The following is a 16,434-nucleotide window of genomic DNA, read 5'->3' as shown; positions in this document are numbered from 1 at the left end:
TAGATAGATAGATAGATAGATAGATAGATAGATAGATAGATAGATAGATAGACAGACAGATAGATGCTTATTTATATTTAGTAATTTTAATTTTCTTTATTTTAACACCATATGAAGGCAACTATTCCATTACCAAAGATGGCAAAATCACAGAAAACATCAATTATTGGTCACTATATTTAAATTTTACCACAATCAAAGTTACAAGTATTTTATAACTTTGTACTATGTCAACATCTTATCCCTATTTCATTCTCAATTGCTGTCACCAGACAGCTTTTCAGCCTTGGTTTCCCCAGGTCCCCAACAATACAATCAAACAGTTCACTAAACTTTGGATTTGCCATAGAGCATGTGAAATCCCAGATGGTAGAGCTAAGAGTCTCATTGTTATCATCAGCATGTTAATATTAAAAAGTTTTGTTGTATGAGAATTTTTAGTTGTTTTTATAAAGAGTTGGAAACATATGTATATCCAAATCTGGAGAGATGTTCCATGAACAGAGACACAATCAAAATCATTTACTTAATCATAAAATACATGGATTGCTTTCTTTAATATTCTAAAAGTTAACTGCATGTCACCATTCATATATTTAGTATGATAAAATGTATTGAATGATTGATGAACTATCAGACTAGATTATTTTATAAAAACTATTCCATTGTTATTATTAGTATATAGGAATTGTATATCACTTGTATTATACTCTGTAGTATTCTGGGATTGGAATCAGGCAGAGTTATTTCCCAACTCACTTATTTTTATTTTTTCAATTTTATTTTATTAAATTTATCTACTTTTAGTTTAAAACATTCAGCTCCACAATCCCTTGAGTTACAAGTTTTCTGCCCCTTCCATTCCATCCTCCCTTCCTCCCCTCCCCCATGGCAGCATATAATCTAATATAGGCTCTACAAATACCTTCACATTAAGCATTATTCAGGTTATAAAGAAGAATTATAGCCAGTGAAGTGAATAATAAAAAAGAAGGAACAGACAAAACTAAACACAAAAGAGGGAGTGAGTAGTTTGCTTAAATCTGCATTCAAATTCCATAGTTCTTTTCTCTGGTTGTGTATATCCTTTCCATCATGAGTCTTTTGGAGTTGTCTTATAACCTTTCATTGCTGAGAGGAGCCAAGTCTATCAAAGTTAGTAGTCATAGATATGATGTGTCTGTCATTGTGTACAAAGTTCTCCTGGTTCTGCACTCCTCATCATCTTATCAGTTGATAAAAGTCTCTCAAGGTTATGATGAAGTCTGTCAACTCCTTTCTAATAGCACAACAGTATTCCATTACATTCATATACCACAAGTTGTTTAGCCATTCCCAAATTGATGGGCATCCCCTTGAATTGAAATTCTGTGCCACCACAAAAAGAACTGCTACAAATATTTTTGTGCAAACAGGTCTTCCTCTCACTGGTATGACCTCTTTATGATACAGTCCTGGAAGTGGTATTGCTGGGTCAAAAGGTATGCAATTTTTTAATAAACTTTGGGCATAGCTCCAAATTGCTCTCCAGAATCTCCAGATCAGTTCACAACTCCACCAACAATGCATTAGTATTCTAATTTTTCCACATTGTCTTCAGCATTTATCATTTTCCTGTTTTGTCATCTTAGTCAATCTGACCAGTGAGGTGTGGTACCTCAGAGTTGTTTTGATTTGCTTTTCTCTAATTAATGTGATTTAGAGCATTTTTTTTCATATATTTATAGATATCTTTAATTTCTTTCTCTGTAAACTGCCCAATCCATATCCTTTGACCATTTATCAATTGGGGAATGACTTACATTCTTATCAATTTGACTCAGTTCTGTGTATATTTTAGAAATTAGACCTTTATCAGAGACACTGGTTGTAAAAATTTTTCCAAATTTTCCACTTCCCTCCTATTCTTGGTTACATTATTTTTTTTGTACAAAAACTTTTCAATTTAATGTAATCAAAATTATCCATTTTGCATTTCATAATGCTCTCTATCTCTTCTTTGGTCATAAATTCTTCCAATCTGCATAAATCTGAGAAGTAAACTATTCCTTGCTCTCCCAGATTGCTAACAGACTCAGCCTTTACATCTAGATCATGCACCCAATTAGATTTTATTTTGGTATAAAGTGTAAGATATTGGTCTATGTCCAGTTTTTGCCATGCTATTTTCTAGTTTTCACAGGGTTTTAGTCAAATAGAGAATTCTTATCCCAGAAGCTAGGGTCTTTGGGTTTCTTAAACAGTAGATTACTATAGTCATTGCCTGCTGTGTCTTATGTACCTAATCTATTCCACTGATCCACCATTCTATTCCTCAGCCAGTACCAATTATTTTAGATGACTGCTGCTTTATAATACAGTTTAAAATCTGGTAGGGCTATGCCACCTTCCCCAGCTTTTCTTTTCATTAATTCCCTTGATATTCTGGATCTTTTGTTCTTCCAGATGAATTTTGTTACTATTATTTTTTTCTGGCTCTATAAAGTAATTTTCTGGTAGATTTATTGGTAAGGCACCAAATAGGTAAATTAATTTAGGTAAAATTGTAATTTTATTATATTAGCTTGACCCAGCCATGAGCAACTGATATTTTTTCCAATTATTTAAATCTGACTTTATTTGTGTGAAATATGTTTCACAATTGTATTCATACAGTTCCTGGGTATGTTTCAGCAGATTCCCAAATATTTTACAGTGTCTACAGTAAATTTAAATGGAATTTCTTTTTCTATTTCTTGCTGTTGGACTTTGTTAGAAATGTACAGGAATGCTGAGGATTTATGTGGATTTATTTTATATCCTCTAACTATGCTAAATTTATTTATTATCTCAAGTAGTTTTTTTTTACTTGATTCTCTGGGATTCTCTAAGTATATCATCTTATCATCTGAAAAGAGTGATAACTTAGTCTCTTTTTTACCTAATGTAATTCCTTCAATTTCTTTTCCTTTTCTTATTGCTACTGATAACACTTCTAGTACCCAATTGAATGAGAAGGGTGATAGTAGACATTCTTGTTTCACCACCAATCTTATTGGAATTGCTTCTATCTTATTCCCATTACATATAAGACTTGCTGATGGTTTTAGATAGATGCTACTTATCATTTTAAGGAAGACTCAATTACTTTCTATATTTTCTAGTGTTTTTTTAACAGGAAAGTTGCATTTTCTCAAAGGCTTTTTCTGCAACACTTGAGATAATCATATGGTTTCTACTAGTTTTGTTGTTCATATGATACATTATAGTGATATTTTCCTAATATTGAACCATCCTTGCATTCTGGGAAAAAATCTTACATGATCAGAGTGTATTATTCTCATGATAAGTTGCTGTACTCTTTTTGCTAATATATTATTTAACATTTTTGCATTTATTTCCATGAAGGAAATTGGTCTATAATTTTTTTCTCCATTTTTGCTCTTGCCAATTTATGTATCAGTACCATATTTGTGTCATAAAAAAGAATTTGGTTGAACTCCTTCTTCTCCAACTTTCCAAAATAGTTTATAAAGTATTAGAATCAATTGTTCTTTAAATGTTGAATAGAATTCACTTGTAAAACCATCTAGTCCTGAAGATTTTTGCCTAGGGAGTTCATTAATGGCTTGTTCAATTTCTTTTTCTGAGATGGGGTAATTTAAGTATTCTATTTCTTCTTCAGTTAATCTGGGCAATTTATATTTTTGTAAATATTCATCCATTTCAATAAGATTATAAAATTTATGGGTATACAATTGAGCAATATAATTCTTAATTATTTTTTAAATTTCCTCTTCATTGGAGGTAGATTTCCATTTTCCATTTTTTATTTTGGTATTTTGGTTTTCTTTTCTTTTATCAAATTGGCTAAAGTTCTATCAATTTTTTTTTTGTTTTTTCATAAAAGCCAGCTCTTAGTTTTATTTATTAGTTCAATAGTTTTCATAATTTCAATTTTATTAATTGCTCCTTTGGTTTTCTTTTTCTAGCTTTTTCTATTGCATGTACAATTTATTGATCTCCTTTTTCTCTATTTAATTCATGTATGCATTCAGAGATTTAAAACTTCCCCTAAGAACTGCTTTCCCTACATCCCACAAGTTTTCATATATTGTCTCATTATTCTCATTCTCTCTCTCTCTCTTTTTTAAAAAAAGTAATTGGGGTTAAGTAACTTGCCCAAGGTTACATGGCCAAATTTTTTTGTGTGGGTGTTAAGTATCTGAAGCCAAACCAATCCTGGGTCCTCCTGACTCCAGTCCAGCGCTCTTACTCACTCGGCCACCTAGCCGCCCCTATTGTTATTCTCTGGAATGAAATTATTGATTGTTTCTATGATTTCTTGGTTGACCCACTCATTCTTTAGAATTAAATTATTTAGTTTCCAAATGGATTTTAATTGATTTTGCCAGAGCCCTTTATTACATATAATTTTTATTGCATCATCATCTGAAAAAAAAGCATTTAGTATTTCTGCCTATCTGCCCTGGATTGTAAATTTTTTATGCCCTACTACATGGTTTTTTGTGTGTGTGTGTGTGTATGTGAAATGTACTGCTGAGAAAAAAGACATTCCTTCTTACCACCATTCAATTTTCTCCAGAGATCAATCATATCTACTTTCTCTAACATTCTATTCACCTCCTTAACTTCTTGTTTATTTTGAGGTTAGATTTATCAACTTCAGAGAGGAGGAGACTGAGGTACCCCACTAGTACAGTTTTGCTATATACTTCTTCCTCTAACTCCCTTAACTTCTCCTCTAGGAATTTGAATGCTATAGTGCTTGGTGCATATGTGTTTAATAGTGATATTGCTTCCTTATCCATGGTGCCTTTTAGCAGGATATAGTTCCTTCCTTATCTTTGAGATCTTTTTTTTTTTTTGTTTTTTTTGCTTTTTCTGACATAAGGATTGCTATACCTGTTTTTTTTTTTTACTTTATCTGAAGCATAATAGGTTCTATTCAACTTTTTTACTTTTACCCTATGTGTATCACCTTGTTTCAAATTTTTTTTTGTAGACAGCATATTGTAGGATTATGTTTTTTAATCCATATCTGCCTCTGTTTTATTGGGGAGTTCATCCCATTCATATTCACAGTAATGATTTCTATCTGTGTCTTCCCCTCTATCCTATGCCCTCCCCTGTTTATACTTTTATTTCTCCCTTCACCTCCTTAAGTTTTCCTTTTGACTGCCACCTCCCTCATTATTCCCTCCCTATCAACCCCCCTCTTTTTTCCTACCCTTCCCACTTACTACTTCTTCACTCCCTTCTAACAACCCTCCCCCACTTTTCCTTTTTCCTTTCTCCTCCTAGTGCCTGTAGGGTGTGATAGAATTATGTACTTAACAAGGTATGTTATTCCTTCCTTAAATCAAAACCAATGAGTGTAAAACACATAAAATGTTCATCTCCCTCTCTTCTTTCCTTCTGATATAACATGGTTTTATGCCTCTTTGTGTGGCATAATTTTCCTTTTTCTGCATCCTTCTTTCCTCTTCTCCCAATTCCTTTGCTCCCCTTAATAGGCTTTTTTTTCAGTCAGCCTTGGTTAGTTTATACACACACCATCTATATATAACCTTTTTATATGGCATCATGATTGTAAAATTTTCAATATTGACAAGTATCAGCTTCCCATATAGGGATGTAAGCAGGTTGTTCTTATTGAATAACAAGTTTGTGTGTGTTTTCCCTGTTTACCTTTTTATGTCTCTCTTGAGTCTTGTATTTGGAGATCAAATTTTCCACTGAGCTCTGGCTTTTTCATCAGGAAAGTCTGAAAGTCCCTTATTTCATTGAATGAGCATCACCTTGCCTGAAAGATTATGCTGTGTTCTGTTGGATAGTTGATCCTTGGTTATAGTCTGAGTTATTTTGCCTGACAAAATATCATATTCCAATCTTTCCAATCTTTATTGTAGAACCTGCTAGGTCCTGCATGATCCTGACTGTAGTTTCACGATATTTGAATTGTTTCTTTCTTGCTGCCTGCAGTATTTTCTCCTTTATCTGATACTTCTGGAATTTGACTACAATAGTTCTTGGAGATTTCAATTTGGGATCTCTTTCTGAAGGTATTTGGTGCATTCTTTCTATAACTATTTTCCCCTCTGGTTCTAGGACCTGAGGACAATTTTCCTTGATGATGTTTTGAAAGATGTTGTCCAGTCTGTTTTTTTTTTCATCATGCCTTTCAGGTAAACCAGTTATTCTTAGATTACCTCTCCTGGATCTGTTCTCCAGGTCGGTTGCTTTTTCCAATGAGATATTTTATATTTTCTTCTAATCTTTCATTGTTTAGGTTTTGTTTGAGCAATTCTTATGTGCCATAGAGCCATTAGATTCAAATTGACTCATTCTAATTTTTAGGGAATTGTTTTCCTCAATTAATTTTTGAAGTTCCTTTTCCATATGTTCAGATTTTGTTTTTAGGGAGTTCTTTTCTCCAGTTAGATTTTACACTTCTTTTCCAGTTTCACAAATTTTACTTTTTAAGGAACCATTTTCTTCAGTAAATTTCCTTTTTCTATTTTGGCAAGTGGAATTTTAAAATAATTTGTCACTTTATCTTCTACATCTCTAATTGGCTTTTAAAATCCTTTTTGAGCTCTTCTAAGAATGCTTTCTGGGCTTGAAACCAGTTCATATTCCCTGTTCAGGTTTCAGAGTTGGGTATAGAGTCAGTGCTGACCTCTTGTGAAATTGGTTCTTCTCACTCACTATAAAAGGATTTAATCATTTTTATTCTTCCAAACTGCTTCTTTTCCATTGTGATTGTCTATTTCCTGGTCTTCAAAGTGGATTTCTGCTTCTGGGGTATAGAGGGCTCTTCTTATGCTGAGAGATAGATGTCTGGTTGTTAGCTTTGTGTGCTGTGTCCTCTATGTGTCTAGAATAAAATCAAGGCCAGTGCTTTCTTAGTTGCCTCAAGGTCGCTCGAAGTTCACAGTGTAAAGTGTGGGGGAGGAGTGGTCTGGCTGCTTCAGGATTCCACCTCTCAGCCCCTAGGCTAAAACTCAGGCAGTCTCAGCTGCTGGTGGTTGGCAGTGCCAGTGTCTGTCGTTCCCTGGTTGTGTGAAGACACACCTGGGGTATTAGTGCTTTCTGGACACCATCCCCCTGAGGTTGAGTTGTTGAGATGTTCAGTTGAGATGGGGCTTGTTGGGATAGCTCTCTCCCTGCACCTTAGCCTTGGCACAGCCACACCCACACCCTTCCTCTAGGACTCTCAAGCATTCTGGGGGTTGCAGTATTTCAGGATTTTAACCTGTGGTAATATTCCCTGGGTTTTCAGAGTCTTAGGGAGAGAGTAGAGTAGCTAGGGTTAACTTTGCCATTGTGCCTTCTGACAGGTAGTGATTTTTAAACATCCAAGCTGTGGGTTGGTAGCCCCAGAATTAGTTGCTGCTGCCGCGGGCCCTGCACCTTCTCTTACCCCCCTCTGACAGATGCCCTGTCCTGTGGTGAGAGGTTGTAGCAGCAAGCACTCTAGCAGATGCAGCATGGCTGCTAGTACACGTTCCTCGATCTGCTTTTCTAAAGGAAAGCAACTCAAAATGGGTTAACAATCTTGCTTTAATAAAACATGCGTCATTTACCTAGTTCAGGGGGAAAAGGTCAGCACCCCAAACTTCAGAGAATACAAAGAGAGGTTATAAACAGGTAAAAATACAGAGAAACAGATCAGCAGACAGGGCTTCCAGATGTCTGACCATCACATCCATACCTAGTGGGTTTTCAAAGCTGGGGGTCTCAAAGACTGCCCAGAGTCTCATCTGGTCAAATCACACAACTCGTCCCTAAAGCAAAACTCACATTAGGGCATATATAGCCTTCTCCTGGCTCAGAGAATGTAACAACCCTCTTGAACAACTGCCAAATCACAAAGTAACAAGGTGTGGGCATTTCTGAAGACAAGCCTCTTGCCACAGGCTCCATGTGACAATATTCAGTGATTAGGGGGCAGAGTACATTTTCAAATCAGGGAAGGTTCTCACAGTCACTTAAGCCTATCAAAGGGCCAAGGTCAGGGAAGATCTTCAGATTCCCATAACAGATGTCTGGGAATTGCCCCTGAGGTGGGTGATTCAGTTTGCTCTGACTCCCTCTGGCTCCACTCTGGTTGGGTCTCAGGTCTGTGCTGGTGCAGCCCCCATGCTCTATGTTTCCCCTCTCCACTCCCACATGTGCAACTTCATGGACCAAAAATCTGCCATGCTCTGTCTCCAAATGGATTCTGCCACTCTAAAATCCATTCAGATTCACTTTTTTGAGGTTACAGAAGGAATTCACAGAGGAGTTCAGGGAAGTTCCTGCTTTCACTCTGCCATCTTGGCTGCACCCCTTCCCCCAATTCACTTCTGATGCTTACTCCCAGGCCTCTTCCTGCCTGAGTAAAATCCTCAGGACTTAATCTAGTGGGTTGCAATGTGATTGGTAAGGAGGAGGAATTTCCCACCCTAAGAATTTAACTACATTGATGAAAGTAAAGGTATTTCCTGTATCCTTATATTGTGAAACTAAGGTTATCTTTCAAGTGATTAACATTACACTCATTTCTCTGACTTCTGTACCTTTCTATTCCTGTACAGGTTCTCCCCCTTTTATGAATTCTATCTTTAAAAAATTGAGTAAGCATTACTGAACAATCCATTCACATTAAGTGGATATGCCCAAAGCAACCAATTCTGAAGTACTGTTTAGCACCCAATTCTCAAGATGACATTAAGTAAAGCAAGCAAGAAAGATATTAGGACAGCTAAATTCCAATTATTTTTCATAGAGAAAGTGATCCCTCTGTGTGACGTATAAAAATCCCAAAATGTTTCATCTTTGTTTCTAATCCTCCTTCATCAAACAGAGCATCTTGCAACTATTTAGTGCTCCCTCTTATCTACTGGAACAAACATCATTACTGTTAAGAACTTTGAAAGTCATTCTTCATTTTTCTCCAATAACAATGAAAATTCAGGATTGAAAAAAAATGTCACTTATTGTATATCTTCTGATAGCGTAATAAACAAAAGTGGCTCCTGTAACTTAGTTACTCTATCAAGGAGTGTGTTTATTCTATCTGACTACTACAAAGGCTTCTAATTTCTGAGAGCAATTTCCATGTAGTTTATTTTAATCACTAAAGACTGCTTGGGTTCAAATAAAAGGAATAGATAGTCAGATAATTTGCTATCTTATTCTTGAAAATACCTCAAAAGTATAAATCATTGGTATTAGAATTTCAAACATTTTCTTTGCCAAACATAATGTAGTCACATATTTCCTGGTTAGGTGATTTCCATTATTCTATCTAATACAGATTACTGTTTTAGAATCTATGCTCAAAATGCTCTATTATAATTTTAATGATGCATAGCTGTTTACATGCATGCCCCATATATTGAAACGAAGTCTGCTGTCACAGAAATCATCTAAAGAAGACTGAAACCCATCTCACGACCATTGATAGTCATGTAAACAAAGGACATTTTCCCTTTTTTTTAATAAAATGCTTTATTAACTTCTAGCTTACATCATTCATTTCTGCAAGATTTTGAATTACAAATTTTCTCCCTGTTTTTCCCCTACTCACCATCACAAAATAGCACTTCCACTGGATACCCCCCCTCTCCAATCTGCTCTCTCCCATATCTTCTCCCATACCCCCTTCAACCGTCCTGTAGGGCACCTTCCAGTATGCCCCAGTGCCTGTATATCTTATTTCACATTTACATGTAAAATAATATTGATAAATATATATATATATATTTGTGTATGTATTAAACATTTTATTTTAAAACTTTGAAGTCCAGATTCATTCCTTTCCTCCCTTATCACCCACCCTTAATGGAAAGATAAGCAATTCAATATAGGTTGTACATGTGTAGTTATGTGAAACATTTTGATAGCAGACATACTGTAAAAGACTGACTATATTTCCCTCCCTCCTATCCCACCAACCACTTTTTCTATTCTCTACTTTGATCCTGTCCCTTTTCAAAAGTGGCTGCTTCCAACTTCCTTCTCCCCCAGGTTGCCCTCCCTTCCATCATCCCCCTTCAAATCCCCTTCCCCTCTACTCTCCTGTATTTAGTGTGTATTTCATTCCCTCTCTAAGCCAAATTCAATGAGAATAAGGTTGACCCATCCCCTTTTGAGTTCCTATTCTTCCCCTCCATTGTTACCATTTTCCCTCACCTCTTCTATATGAGATAGTTTACCCCAATCTGTCTCTCCTCATCTCCTCTCATTATATTCCTCTCTCACCTCTTAATTTCACCCTTTAAGTATCATCCCTTCCTATTAAACTGGCCCTGTGCCCTTTATCTATGTATACCCGTATACATATATACACACACTCACATATGTATTCATATGACCACATACCCTCCTATATAGACTTATATATGTATGTGTGTATATACATATCTATTCCCTTCAATTATTCTCATAATGAGAAAAGTTTAATAAGTTAATAATTTTTGTTTTTCCATGTAGGAATATAAAGAGTTCAACTTTGATAAGTTCCTTATGATTTCTTTTCCCTGTTTACCTTCTCATGTTTCTCTTGATACTCAGTTTTGCTGGGAAGGTGATTCTTGGTTTTCATCCCAGCTCCTCTGACCTCAAGAATATCATATTCAAATCCATTTGATCCCTCAGTGTGGAAGCTGCCAGATCTTGTGTTATCCTGATTGTGTTTCCACAATATTCAAATTGCTTCTTCCTGGCTGCTTGTCATATTTTTTCCTTGATCTGGAATTCCAAAACCTGGCTATAATATCGCTAGGAGTTTTTTTTTTTTGTTGTTTTTGGTATCTTTATCGGGAGGTAATTGGGGCATTCTTTCAACCTCTATATTGCCCTCTGGTTCTAAAACATAAGGGAAATTTTCCTTGAGAATTTCTTGAAGGATGATTTCTAGGTTCTGTTTTTGATCATGTCCTTCAGGTAGTCCAATAATTTTTAATATTTCTCCTGGATCTATTTTCCAGGTCAGTGGTTTTCCCAATGAGATATTTCACATTGCTTTCTATTTTTTTTTTTCATTTGTTTGGATGTGTTTAATAGTATCTTGATTTCTCATATGGTCACTAACTTCCATTTGGTCCAATCTAATACTGAAGGAATGATTCTCTTAGGTGAGCTTTTGAGATTCTTTTTCCATCTGGCAAATTTGGATTTTTTAAGGATTCTTCTCCTTATTGCCTTTTTGAGCCTCTTTTGCCATTTGAGTTAGTCTATTTTTGAAGGTGTGATTTTCTTCATTCAGGTTTTTGACTCTCATTTCATAACTTTCTTGCATCATTCTCATTTCTCTTTCCAATTTTTCTTGCACTTCTCTTATTTGATTTTCAAAATCCTTTTTAAGGTCCCCTATGTCCTATGACCAGTTCACATTTTTCTTGGAAGCTTTTGGTGCAGGAGTTCTGACTTCACTGTCTTCCTCCTGTTCCATGCTTTGATCCTTTTTGTCCCCAAAGTAAGAGTCTAATGTTGGATTCCTCTGTTTGCTTTGCTTCCCTCGTTTGCTCAATTTGCCACTCAAGTACTTTACTTTTGTGCTTTTTGCCATGGTAGGACTCTGCTACCAGACAGGGGAGCTTTGTCCCAATTGCTGGGGTTTTCTCAGCTGCTGAAGGTTTTAGTTGGGTGCCCTCTCTGAATCCTCCACATGCTCTGGTATGTTGGTCACACACCCCAGCACCTCCACTCTAGACTGCAATCCAGATCCAAGCAAGGTAAAGCAAGAGTGATTACCCCTCATACTGGTAGCTTGGTTCCCCTACAGTCATCAGGCCAGGAGCTGAAGCTGCCACATGGCTGTGTCTACAGGGATGTGGTGCCTCAGCTGCTTCTCCCTCAAAGGGATAAAGGCCAACCACTCTCCCAACTACTGAATCCCAAAGTCCACAAAGCACTGACCTCTCACTTTGTCCTTATCATCGACGGGTCAATAATTCTGGAAACCACTACAGCTGCTGGTGATCTCAAGTCCCTCTAGCCAGTGGTTGGTCAAGCTGCCCTAAGGCTAAAACCTCTGGCTCACAAGGGGCTGGGGTCGGCTCCCAGACCACTCAGTTGGCTGCCCCCTGCTGGTCTTCTGGGCTGTCTTCAGTGGGAGGTTAGCTTTTCCTTGTCATTCTGTAGGTTCTGTAGCTCCAAAGTTTGTTCAGATCGCCCTTTTACATGAATTGGAGGTGATTGGGATCCAGAGCCCAGGTGAGGTCCTGTTTCTACTCAGCCATCTTGACTGCACCCCGACAAAGTACATTTTTCAAAGAAGAAGAAAAATAAGTATATATATATATGAGTTAATTCTGATGTAAACAAATGAAGTGATAAGATGATTTCATCATTAGTCTCTCATTTTCATTTTCAAATTTAAAGATAGGGGTGACTACAGGTTATATTCAGAGTAACATTCATTATAACAAAATCTCAGTACCTATAAAAGCACTTTGATATGTTCTGTATATGTATTATTATGGTATTTGCCCTTTATAGCTATTCTTGAGCTTTTAAAAATCAATTCAACAATGCAATAGATTTAAAATTTTTCCTTCCCCCTTGTTTAATGGTCAGACAATATTCAAGAAGACTTCTTTCTTTTATACTCTAGTCAACTCAGTGGAGCTTGACAGTGATTCTTTAGTGTGAAAATTAGAGAACATTTTTGAAAAATAATATCCTGTTGGAAAGCTGAAAATAAATAGGAAGCTATTCAATTATTGAAAGAAAATGTATATGGCTACATTATGAACAATGACAAATAGTTGGATGTTTTTTAAACAATATTAATGTCGGAGATCATTTATTAAATTAGAAGACCAAAATACATATTTGGCAAATAAAATGAATATAATTGGATACTGGACCTAAAAAACAGAATTAGAAAATGTAATGCCTCAAGGGTCATCTCAGCAAAGCATCCTTGGAATATTATCACATCCATTGAAAAAACAGCAATATTTACAAAGAGAGAACAGCTGGTACTTGAAACAGATTAAAAACAACTCCTGTTTTTAACCCAAAAGGTAGGTTCTTGGACAGGCCTGATGTTAGGGACAGAAGCATTCTAAGACCTTGTAACACCAATGCTACTTGCAGCTGCTGTGAGAGCACAAGATTAATAACCCCAGCATACAGGAGGCCTGCTAGCACAGGTTTTTTAAGCTGGTTTTCTAAAGGAAAGCAACTCAAAAGGGGTAAACAATCTTACTTTAATCAAACATATATCATTTGCTTAGTTCAGGAAAAAAAGTCAGCACCCTGAACTTCAAAGAAAATACAAAATAGAAATTACAATCAGGGTTAATAGCATAAAGACCAACAGACAGGGCTTCTAACTGTCTGACTAAATAATACATACATCACAGATCAACAGACAGATTCAACTCTCTGTCCATTACATACATACATAGTTACAAGAGAGAGAAGCACCAACCTCTGGGTTTTCAAAACCAGGGAGATCCTTAACAGCTACCTAGAGTCTCATTTTACTATATCACATGAACACTCTTCCCATGAGTGATCCCCAAAGTAAAATGCTAACCTCAGAGTATATATAAACTTCTTCAGGGTCAAGGGGCATCATAACCCTCATGACCCAGGCTCATATGACTCAATCTCATGTGACTTAGGCTTCCCTGTGACTTAAACAGGTCACATGGGCCTATTAATGGATGAGAAAGATCTTCCCATTAAGCAAAAAATACATCAATAATACACACCTACAAAAGAGGACTTAGACACCCACCTCACTGGTTGCCTTTGACCACATGCTTCCTGTTACTGCTCGTAATAGAAGGATTAATAGGCCCATGCAGAGCACCCTTAAGAGAACATAATACCAGTAAGTTTTGAATTATGGGGAATTAAGGATGTCAAAAATGATGCCTCTTTACTTTTATAGTCATATGGAATTCTAAGCACTTTCATACATTAAGAGTAAGTCTTGACTCTTGACTGAATTTATCATCTTGTGCTGATAAGATGAATCATCATAGTTTTTTTTTTCCCTTAGATTTCCAATTATTATTTGGTCTAGCACTGGATTTTGATCTTTGTTAAAATAATTGTCAAGGGGAGCAGGGCTAAGTATTAGTGAGTTTCCACAAATGGCCCATCATATGTTAAATATTTTGCTAAGAGCTAAGAATGCAATGATAAAATAAATAAGGCATGAACACAAATGATTATGATATAAATGTTTTAAAATGATAGAAATGTAAGAAAGGTATAAAATGATATGATACTGGTAGTGGGAGGTGGGGGAGGGAGGAATCTGGTAAGGTTTCACTGGAGCAACAGCACCTAAATAGCTCATTCCTTCCTCCTACTCCACCATTTTGGTTGATCTCTGTGCTGCTTCACAAAACTCTGTTCTTCTCAATACCACTTATCCTCAGTAGCAAGTGAGTTGCTTATTTTCTTGTTAGAATATATTCTTTACACAATTCTTATTTATTGATGACTGACAGCCTGATTGATACCTTTGCCTTCCTTTAAGGAATAGAGCAGATGTGAGCTACTCCACAAACCGTTTTTTATTGTTGTTCCTGAAACTTAACATGATTTCTTCTTGCTTATTTCTCTTCTTATGTGTTCTCTACATTTCTAACATTCTAATGTGCATTCTATTTTGTATATTTAATAGATGCAGTATGTAGTCTCCTAATTAGAATCTAAAGTCTTTGAAAGCAGGGGATGATGCAGTCAATAGAGCTTCAGATCTATAGTCAGGAAGACCTGAGTTCAACTGCAGCCTTAGATACTTATTATGTGACCCTAGGCAAGTCACTCTGTTTGTCTTAATTTCTTCATCTGTAAAATGAGGATAATAATGATACCTATCCTCCAGGTTTCTTGGAATAATAATGGTAAAGTGTACTTAGCACATGTTCCTGGCACATACTAAGGAATTATATAAATGTTAGCAATTATCATATAATATAATTTTTGTCCATATATCCCTAGATCTTACCATAGTGCCTGCTTCATAGTAAGTGCTTAATACATGCTTGTTGAGTGATTTTAGCATGCTTAACTCTGTACCTGATTTACCCCTCTTTATGAGATTATAAATGTTTGAGGTCAGGATTTCTATTGATTTTTAACTTTGTATCATCAAACTGTACAAAGAGTAGACAAATAAATATTTATTTAACTTAATAAAATGTATATGGTTAGTTATTTTAAATCTTTTAAAAGTTCATTATTTCAAATCTAGGCCATTCAAACAAAAAAATATAGATAAGATGCAAAGTAAAGCTACTAATTTTGTTTAATCTCCTGATTAGGAAATACTGAAATGTTGTTGTTGGTTTGTTTGTTTGTGTTTTAAATTTTCGGCCATAATGAAATATACCCAATGTTTGATCAACAGAGACTCCCCAAAGTACTACAAAGCTTTAATTTTGCTTAACCATAATTGTACTTGTGAATTTTATTTATAAGGAAATAACATTCAGTAGCTGAATATACTTCAAATAAGGTTCACAAGAAGTGTTTGAAATTAAATTTAATGTTTATAAGCATGCATATATATATATATATATATATATGGAGATAATATGACCAAGTATTTTAGCATTCCCTTTCTTCATGAAACTATGCCCTTTAAAGATGACAATTGTGATATGTTTCATTTATCATAAGTAACGAGAGATATACCCAGTTTCTTGAAGAGTAAATTTATCAACACACATTACGTAAAGACTTTTGATGTACAAGCACTGTGCTAATCACTAAGGATTAAAAGTAAAAACAAAAACAATTCCTTCCCATGAGGCATTTACATTTTAATAAGGGAAATGACATGTATACAAATAGGTACAGACAAGATAAATACAGATTAGATGAAAGGTACCAGCAGCTACAGGGAAAACTCATCCTATGGGAAGTGGTACTTGAACTGAGTCTTAAAGGAACTCAGTAAGAGTCAGAGGGCAAATGGAATATGATAGCAGATACTGGCTACAGCTAATGCAAAATCATGGAGACAGGAGATGGAGCATCTGCATGAGGAACAACATGTAGAATAGGATGGTTTGGCAGAAGAATAGATAGACTGAGAAATGTATTAAATTACTGGAAATATAGGAAAGGAAAAAGTTGTAAAGAATTGTGAGTGCCAAATAGTGAAGTCTATATTTGATTAGAGCAACCAGAGTTTCATGAATGTATGTGTTGGCAGGGAGGGGATGAAATAATTAGAATTATTTAGGAAAATCACTTTGTAACTGTGTGGAGTATAGACTGAAGTGGGAAAAGATTTGATGCAAGTAAAGAGAACAATTAGAAAGTTACTGAAATAGCCTAGGCCAGATTTGATAAATGTCTGATCTAATGTGGTAGCTGAGTAGAGGGAAGTTAACATTTTTTGATAAATGTAAAGCAAAGGATTACTTGATTTTTCAAGTAACACAATATGTGGGGTGAGAGAGA

This window comes from Petaurus breviceps, unplaced genomic scaffold (assembly GCF_028583685.1).
Source record: "Petaurus breviceps papuanus isolate PSGF00001 unplaced genomic scaffold, PetGlider_PUasm1.0 41, whole genome shotgun sequence".
In the NCBI taxonomy this organism is placed as follows: Eukaryota; Metazoa; Chordata; class Mammalia; order Diprotodontia; family Petauridae; genus Petaurus; species Petaurus breviceps.
Note: the sequence above shows the minus strand (reverse complement) of the source record.